Genomic DNA, 10,384 nt, shown 5'->3' with positions numbered 1-10,384 from the left:
ACAGTTATTGTGGAAATAATGAGAGTACAATTAATTTGATCACTGAAGGCTTTACATACAATTGAAGTAGATTTCTTTGCATATTTTTGTTTTGTGATTATTATTACATTTAATTTAAACATATATATGTATATATATATTCAGATAATTATGGTTATATCTATTGTGGTTTTATTTCTCAACTATAATTCTCCACTACAATTTTAATCTGAGAGTCCCCCAAAGTCATAATACAAATGTATGTTTAAAAACCTAAGGTCCCTCGGTGTATTTATTTTAACACATCACCTCCTGAATTTCATTACATGGATTAGTCTGGAAAAATGGAGAACAGCTGGCCTTCATCTGCTGTGTAACATCTTTCCATACTCTTCTCTACGCTAAATCACCCCAATTCCCTTAGCCTCTCAAACTAAATCCTATTTTCTAACATTTAAATCACTCTGCTGATCAACCAGGCCCTCTTCAAATTTACTCACCTCTCTGTTATGCTAAGCAGTCATAACTCATTAAGCAGCTTTCAATCAGCAATAAATCAGCCGCCACTCTCTGTGTTCCCTGTGGCATAGGAAATGCTGTGTGTACAGTGGGCACTGACACACACATATCATAACTGATTTCCAGGAGCTCTTTGCATTCCCACCTTTATTAATAGCCTTTGATACAGGCTCCATAAATCTGTAATTTGTGCTGAGTCAATTTTATTGTTTCATCCCCATTTCCATTTACTTGTTGGCATCTCCCATATTCCTGATGCAGGGATAAGAATACAGACTTATCTCCTTGGAAGTTCTATGCTAACATGCCAAACAACGCAAGTGAACAGAAATAAACAGTAAATAGCATGAAAATACAAAATGGTATAATTTTCAAGAAGGAAAATAAAGCATTTAAAAAATAGAAGACAGTTTAAGCACAGGATGGTAAGTAAGAGGTCAAAGCTGGACCTATCTTTTCTCTTCTGGCTTACAGAATAGTGCATCAGTCTTAGTAACAGTAATGGCGCTGAGAGAAGCCAGTGTATATCAGGTATGGTGCTGCTTGCCTGCAATCCCAGGATTTAAGAAGCTGAATCAGGAGGACTGAGAGTCCAGATTAGCCTGAGATACATAGTGAAGCTGTGAGTCAAAAACCCCAAATCAAACCAAACAAATAAAAACCACAAATAATGGTCACAGTATCCTATATTAACTGGTTTACAGGCATGATCTCATTTTTATTCCATCAAATTCTCACACAAATTTTAATTCTTTATAATCCTAAGCTTCCTCTTCTTAATACTCAGCCTGAGATTCCAAGGCTTTGAAACTCTACCTGTTCAATTCCTTTTTGTGTAACTAGAGACTGAGGGCAGGGCCACATTCGTTAGATAAGTCATCTTTCATAGAGCTGTGTTCCTGCTCTCTAATATAGGTAGTCCTTGAATCTCCTACCTCAGTTTCCTGGGAAGCAGGTAGAGTAGGCATGTAGGCAGGCATCTCTAGGTTTTCTGGAATTTGGGAGTTTTCCTAAGGTCATTCAAGAGCAAGTAGCAAAGTCTGAAGTTGAGTCTTGCATTTGTGTCTGTTTATTAAAGTCTTAGCACTTATATGTTATAATTATACAAAGTTTGGAGCTAAGACGAAAGGATGGACCATTCAGAGACTGCCCCACATGGGGGTCCATCCCATAATCAGCCACCATACACAGACAATATTGCATATGCCAGCAAGATTATGCTGAAAGGACCCTGATATAGATGTCTCTTGTGAGGCTATGCCAGGGCCTGGCAAACACAGAAGTGGATGCTCATAGTCATCTATAGGATGGAACACAGGGCCTCCAATGGAGGAGCTTGAGAAAGTACCCAAGGAGCTGAAGGAGTCTGCAACCCTATAGGTGGAACAACAATATGAACTAACCTGTACCCCCGGAGCTCGTGTCTCTAGCTGCATATGTAGCAGAAGATGGCCAAGTCGGCCATCATTGGGAAGAGAGGCTCCTTGGTCTTGCAAACTTTATATGCCCCAGTACAGGGGAATGGCAGGGCCAAGAAGTAGGAGTGGGTGGGTAGGGGAGCAGGGCAGGGGGTCATGTAGGGAACTTTTGGGATAGCATTTGAAATGTAAATGAAGAAAATATCTAATAAAAATTTGTTTAAAAAGATGATCTTAAAAGTGAAAAAATAATTATACACTATATAATTATGATAATACATTATTATACATTAATATATCTTGTCATTCTAGCATTCAGAGAAATTTCAGACATTAATATTTGGTTAAGTTGATACTGAAAACATCAGTTGATCTAGTGTCTGACAGACAAAAGTGCTCCTAGAGAAAGTGCAGAAGGCAAATTCTCCCTGTTTGCAGTGACTCTGAGAAATGAATCTGTAAAACAAAAGTTTTGTCACTCTGGGTCAAAGTTCACATTTCCCAAAAGATATTTTCAATTTTTTCATTGCAGTGTCTCTTTGTGAGTCTCTGGCCTTTACTGTACTCCACACTGAACATTTCTTTAAGCATGGTGAGTTCCTGGTTATTTGAACACTGTTTGATACTTGTCAGTTGATATGGGTGGTGCCTAAAGCAGCTGGATAAGGGGAGAGAGGTTCTGAGGTATAAAGGTGAGCAGTGAGGACAGGCTATGCATCCTGAATTTGATAAGGTTGCTAGGAATTTATGAGAAATATGGAAAACATATCCATGTTTTCTTTTTTAATTGGGGGTGGGTGTGTAGAGCATCCTCCAAGTACCTACTTAAGCTAGTGATAAAATTATTTACAAATGTGAATTATCCTTAATTTAGGAAATTATAGGCTAACCATTTGTCTAATTAATTTTCTCACAGTTTCAGCATGTTTGTTATAAGGCTTGTGTGAGAGAATTCCTTCTGGAAGACAAGATAAGTCTCTACCACTGAACACTGATAGCTGCATTGAAGGAGAATGGCAAGATTATCTGGTTTCTGGCTTCTCATCAGACAGTCCTGACTTCACTCAAATTCCATTCCTGCCTCTTTCCTGTTGACTACTGAACAAATTTCCATTTTTATGGAATTGTTTCTGCCATAACCCTGGCCATCCATTCCTTCCACCTACCCATTCTTGTTTTTCAATGTAACCATTTAAATTTGTCTAGTATTTAAACCAGTGAAAATATGAAGGCATAAACTGAAGTAAAAACCTACTAGCTCAGCAAGCCAACTTTATTTTCTTAACTATATACAAAGTATCTATTATTTATATACAAAACTTATTCTACAACTAAAATACTAGCTCTTTAGAAATCATTTTCTATTTCTGTCATTCTTCTGAGCAAGTCTACCTTTCTCTAGAGCTCCTCCAAACCTAAGAGGACTTCTTTGCTCTCTTTCTTTGAATACTATCTTACTTATATCCTGCCAGCTGATTATCTGTTGGATCTGCAAATATAAATCTAACTTTTACCTCAGGCATCCTTACAGAGTGTGTGTGAGAGAGAGGGAGGGGCAGAGACAGAGATAGAGAGAAAGAGTGAGGGGAGGGAAGACATGAAGGAAGGAGGGAGAGCTCTATCAAAGGTTCAAGGAAATACAAAAGAAGTCTCTAGCTCCTTCTGTACATCCTTGGCAGGCAGAATGATGTCACCTCACAGTGAAAGGCTCCAAGCCAAGTCAGTAGGGACTGTAGGGACTGAACAATTTCAGCTTTATGTGGGTTAGCTCAAGGCCATCCAGCTGACTTTGGGTCATAGAGCAAAGAACCATAGAGCATAGACCTATCCCAAGCAACTTGCTTTAAAATAGGCAGGAACTTTCCATTCTTTACCACTTTTATCTAAGGAGGCGTTTAGAGGCTTACTCAAACAACATCTTTTCAGGACAGACTTAATTGCAACTGACAAAGGCAATATCTGTTTGAGCTTTACATTTTTTTAACAATTAGGTTTTCTATGTACAATAATCAAATATTATGTAACATCCCAACCCAACAGATGAGCTTCATGGGAAAAAATGATGAAAAAGGCTGCTTTTTTGCTTAAAGCTTACAGTGAAAAACAGTTCCTCTCTTCTAGGTCCCTTGGACTTGCCACTCACCCCTCTTCGCTTGCTTTGTATTCTTACAAAGGCTCATCTTATTTGGGTTTAATGGCCATCTGCTGGGTAAATTTATGATATTCTGCTCTTTTTCTGTAGAAGATGGAGCCTCATTCATGGTGAAATAATGTTTGTAGTTCAAAAGTTCTTGGATAGAATCTTAGCATTTGAGGGAAAAGATAGCACACACACACACACACACACACACACACACACACGAGAGAGAGAGAGAGAGAGAGAGAGAGAGAGAGAGAGAGAGAGAGAGAGAGAGAGAGAGAGAGAGAGAGAGGGAGAGGGAGAGAGAGAGAGAGAGAGAGAGAGAGAGAGAGAGAGAGAGGTGAAACATGCATTATTGATAACAAATTGGTGTTGTTAAAAGAAAGATCATCAGATATATTTCCTTTCTGTCTTGAGCATAAAAGACAAAGAAATGGATTTCAATTGTGGCCAAAGGAATTTGGATTAAAATACAACTGGCTATTTTATTACAAATGAACAATACAGCTATTTTATTTGAATATATCTATTCAGTATGTCATGGTCAATGGAAATTACAAGCTGAATAATGGAACTTGCATAGCATAATGATCCTAATTTCTGTAAGCTCATTTCCATGGCACAAAACAACTGTTCATGTGCTTGATTAGCTTGCATAGGGGAAACACACAATGATATTGGGTTGAGAGCATCATTCTTCATTTGTAAGATGAGTTGTCTCATATTATACACATATGTTTGTGAATCAGAGACAGATAAAACAAAACCTGTGTATTACAAACTCAGACATATTTTGTGAGATTGTGGACCATCCTTCTCCTCTCAGAATCTGTTTTCTCAACTTAAATTTGAGAGTAATGTCATCCTGTTATGACTATTAAGCATTTAACAAGACTATTTGTATGCAGAGAGGAGCACAGAGTAAAAGCTGGAGGCTAAGTCAGACCTCTGGTCTGATCATTCTAATGTCCCTGGCGTCAAATCAATTACTGAAACTACCTTATCTTTGCTTCTCTATTCTTTCGGTTTTTTTCCCTATCAAAACTTAACTGACCAAATCTCAGGTATCAAATTCTACAGTAGACATGCCAATGAAAATTATGGAATGCATGCTATTGAAAGAGCTCAGGGCGAATATGTAAAAAATCTTCTCTAATCAAAGGGGTGTGCTAATTGGCAGCTTGAGAACTTGTCTCCCTAGGCATAGCAGAGTGAATAATGCGATCATGGGACTGGCACTGAGACTTCCTGGCTTGAAGTGAATGTTAGCCCTGCAAAGTTCCTTCCGGAACTCATATGCTCTATCTATATTGTAATGTCATATTGGGCTTTTGGTTTCATAGTTCTTTTTAGTTGAACTTGGAACCAAGAATAGTAAGATTTAGGATTAGATATGTTTCTGTATTTCTTCACATAAGTGCTCCAAATAAAGAAGCAATGAGGCACAAATACACCAAAGCAAAAGAATAATGGAGAGAGATTAGTTACCCGAAACATCAACTTTCAAGACACCAAATGAGAAATGATACCTATGAGATGATTCAAAGCAAACCTTCCCTTCTTTCCAGTGCTGAGGAAGTGCAGGAGATGGATCAGGAAACAAAGATGTTGTTTTGGAAACAATAAAGTATTACAGGAGGTCTGGAATTTGGATGACCACTAGCTCCAGCAAGCAAAGTTGGAGTAGAAACTGAGACTTGGATGGTTGTCCTTTTCATTGTTAAAATCCATATATCAGATGACAGATTTCTTTATGACAGCCTTGTACATGTTACATTTGGTTAACTCACTTCCTGTTCTCTTCTTTCTCCCCTTCCCTTTTCTCCCCTTCCACTCCCAATATTCTCTCTTCCAATTTCATATCCCTTCTCTCTCCCTTACAACTTCATTCTACCTCTCCTGACCTTTCTAATTTTCTGTCCTACCTATACTTGTTCCTATAATAATATGCATATATTTAAATTAAATGCTAATGTATACCTACATACAAGAGAGAACACCTGGCATTTGTCTTTATGAGTCTGAGTACCATAACTTTCCTTTAAATATCATAGTTTCCTTTTCCTTTATGGCTGAAGAAAATTCCAATGTGTATATGTACCAGGTTTTCATTTTCCACTCATTGTTGATAGACAGCTAGGTTGGTTCTATTTACTTGTTATTGTGAAGACAGCAGCAGTAAACAATGATATGTAAGCCTGTTATAGGATTTAGAGTGTTCTTGGAATATTTAAGGGGTGATATAGTTAGGTCAGAGGGTGGTTTTACTTTTAGCTTTTTAATTATTCTCCACACTGATTTCTACAGGGTAGCAGTGGTTGTATTTTTAAAGTTTCCAGATTGCCTCCTCAACCTCCTACAGGTAGGTGATTCTGTTCCCTCACCAACAGAAAACTTGAATTTTGTTTACGAGGGAGGTATAATTAATAAGGTTTGACAAACTTGAAAAGGGCATGTGTGTGTGCCTGCATTTGTGGTGTGTGTGTGTGTGTGTGTGTGTGCCTGCATGTGTGTGTGTGTGTGTGTGTGTGTGTGTGTGTGTGTGTGTGATTAAAATCAATGGATTTGGAGCTGGAGTGATAGTTTACTGCTTCAGAGGTTTTTTTTTTTTTTTTTTTTTGCTCTTGTCGATGACCTGAATTTGTTTCCCATGTTGGGCAGCTCATAATTATAACTCTAGCTCCAGGGAATCCGATGCCCTCTGTGGACTCTGTCCTCATGTGAACATACCTCCCCCATATAAACATAATTAAAAATAAAATCAAATCTTTATAAAGGCAAGCCTTTAATTAAGTTTCCCTAGTAGAAAGACACGGTGTTTGTGTTCTTCCTTTCTACCTCCTTACTTTCCATATGGACAATTTATTTAACTGATTGTTGTCTTTGACCCTTGAATTCATTTTTCTAATCCAAAATAGTTTATTTCTCCTTTGAATACAATAACCAGGACTGCAACACCAAGAATCTCTCTATGATCACTGCCAGGCACTCATTTCTACCTTACCTATGTATTAGAATCTCTCAGGGAAGGATTTCTCTGTGGTGACTACAAATCAAAGGAGGGAAAAATATCTCTTCAAAGGCTGCTGGGCTTTTACTGTTGCTGTTGCTGTTGTTTTGCTTTTTAAGCTTCCAGAGGACAGAGTGACTCCTCATGGTTAATGAAGCTTCTTAGGTATGGAGCCATCACATTGACTTTAGCTCTGACATCATTCACAATATGCACTTGAAGAAACCAAAGTGAAAGAACACAGAAATAAGCAGAAGGCAATGACACAAACTCTGCAGAAAGAATGCAAAGGTAGTGCGCCACGTTATCATCTTGACTATATATGGAATGAACTAGAATCCAGAAATAGAGGGCATGCCTGTGACCCAGATTTTGAGGCTGGAAGACACACCCTTTTGATCTGTGATCTTGAGATGGGATGGCATGTGCTCTTAATCTGTATCACTACACACCTTTAACCCAGATCTGGAGGTATGCCTTTAATCTGATCCATGCCTTCTGCTGGAGGCCTACATAAGGACAATGGAAGAATGAAGAGTTCGTTCTTTGACTGCTTGCACTTTTTTAGCACATTCATTGGAGCCTACTTATTATGGACTGCAGTTTATACAGAAGATCAGCTGAAACACACAGCCTTGTGGGACTGAGCAACCACTAGATTCCTGACCTTCCCATCATAGCTGGTCACTGTTGGATAGGTTTGACTACAGCCTGTACATCATTCTAAAAAATTCTCTTTCTTTCTCCTCTCTCTCTATATTAATATATACATATATTAATATATATGTTCATTCCATAAGTTCTGTGACTGTAGAGAACCCTGAATACAGGCAGGTACTACAAAATCTCTAAGAAATTATTGAGAATTAGGCTACTGAACCTGAGAAATCGGCATATCAGTATGCAAAACAGAGAAAATGTTAGTTCAAATCTGTTCTGAAATGTTGGAACGTTACATTATTACATTTGTTGTGTACTAGGTTTTGCCTCTCCCTCCCCAAGCTCAAAAGTGCACCCCTAAACCTGCTTCTGCTTTTAGGAAGAAATAGTGAGCCTTCCCTTTCAGATCCACTTCAAGTTATTTCTGACTTTGGGACTTGTTAGACAGTTGGTTCATTTGTTTGAGTGCTGAATCTTTGCCTGACTTACCTTTCTACTTATTCTGAACACTTAATACAGCTTTTACCTTTTCTAGAATGCCCTTTTCTCCCATCTTACAGTAGAATTACATAAACTTCATGCAGAAAAATATTTTCAATAATAATATAAATCTCTTGCCTGTGATTTACTTTTGTGCCATAGAAAATTGTGTTGCAGTCACACAATCAGACAAATATAGAACTGGCCATTTGGAGGATTTTAATTCTGTGTATTGTGAGAAAACTCATCTAAGAAATAAAAAAAAATAGACTATATTTCTCTATTTCTAACTGAGGCTCAAAATAACAATGTGTACAATACATAGTTGTGATGGACACAGAATGAGATCATTGTTCAAATTGCCCGGGGCATAGTGAGAACTCATATTGTAGATTCCTTCTAAGAACCAGTTCAATTTGATGGTCCTCATGCAGGCTAGTCATCTCCTGTTTCCGTTTTTTCTTTACTTTTTATTAGGTATTTTCCTCATTTACATTTCCAATGCTATCCCAAAAGTCCCCCATACCCTCCCACCCACTCCCCTATCCACCCACTCCCACTTTTTGGCCCTGGCGTTCCCCTGTACTGGGGCATATAAAGTTTGCAAGTCCAATGGGCCTCTCTTTCCAGTGATGGCCGACGAGGCCATCTTTTGATACATATGCAGCTGGAGTCAAGAGCTCCAGGGTATTGGTTAGTTCATAATGCTGCACCTACAGGGTTGCAGATCTCTTTAGCTCCTTGGATACTTTCTCTAGCTCCTCTATTGGGGGCCCTATGATCCATCCAATAGCTGACTGTGAGCATCCACTTATGTGTTTCCATTTTTGTTGTTTGTATAGTTTGTAATGAGGGTGTCACTCAGCTTTTATGGAGGATATACTATGTTGTGTGAAGCATGATAGAAGTTTTAAGTAAATAGCTGCTATTTCATCCTATTGGCTCTCAGACTTTGTGTAGTTCCCAATTAGAGGCCAAGGAACTGCTGGAAATAAACCCTGAACTTCAATTTTGCATGCTGCACATCTTCCTTCATTATCCTACGGGTCCTCTCTCACATACCCACCTGTTTTCTCACTCTCTTCTACCTGGATGTTCAAAAAGAAATCTGTGCTCTCTTTATCTCTTTTCTTTTCAGTCTCTTATCATGGAAAAAAATCTAATAGTATGTTTTTTGTTTTTGTTCCTTTTTGAGTAGCAATTATAACCATTTTGTTCTATCTGTACTGTTAGCATAATTGGAGAAATGATTATTCTTTTAGAATATTGTTTCTTATCATGTGTGTTCTAATTGGCTTTGATTACACATTTACTACATATAACTTCTATTGATAAACCACCAGAATGTCATCTTCCTGAAGGAAGTGACTTCATGTGGGACATTTTATCTTATTATCTTGTACTAAAAACATAGTGCCTTCTGGTGTGTGTGTGTGTGTGTGTGTGTGTGTAAGGTAAGTCCAGATGCTTTAAGTGTCATTTGGAATAAAAGTACACCCTAATGCCCTTGAAACTGTTCTGTTCATTTCTACGTCATTAATTATAAGAAGAAATTGAAGGGATAAAATTTTGGCAACATTAACCTGTCTTTTAAGTTAATATAATAACTTTAATATATTATTTTCTTTCAGTTTAAAATTTAAGTGGTTCAGTTATTAAACTTAATATTAAAATGTTCTCATTACAGCATTTGATAGTATTTAATAGTATGTAGTACTTCTGAATGAACCCACACAGAGAACTTTTATGTGCATCTGAATAATCCCGGGATCTTTTTCAAGTAAAAAATCTTATCTAGTGGGCCTGCAGCTGCATCCCTATGAAATTTCCAGATTATACCAATGATGTTTACACAACATATTTCAAAGAAAAAAGATGAATGGAATGCCTGGTGGAATTTATAGAAACAAGGGAGATAGAATACAGATCTTATAACACTCAGTCAGCATAGAGGCAAAAGAGAAATCAAGGAAGGCAAGGAAAGCACATTATACTTTAAATCACATTTTATCAACATGTGTGCAAATCAACACAGCATAAGAAGCCCGTCTTTCTAATAGAGACTGGTGATTACAACACAACGTCTTTTACTGGTAGTTGCTGAAATATCTAATGATTGTTTTAAATGTCTTCAGGTGTTGTAAGATGAAGACAGCTTGCTTGTTGCTAGTGCAATTA

This window comes from Mus caroli, unplaced genomic scaffold (assembly GCF_978045245.1).
Source record: "Mus caroli unplaced genomic scaffold, Mus_caroli_1 scaffold_1, whole genome shotgun sequence".
Taxonomy (NCBI): Eukaryota; Metazoa; Chordata; class Mammalia; order Rodentia; family Muridae; genus Mus; species Mus caroli.
This window is presented reverse-complemented; position numbering follows the sequence as displayed.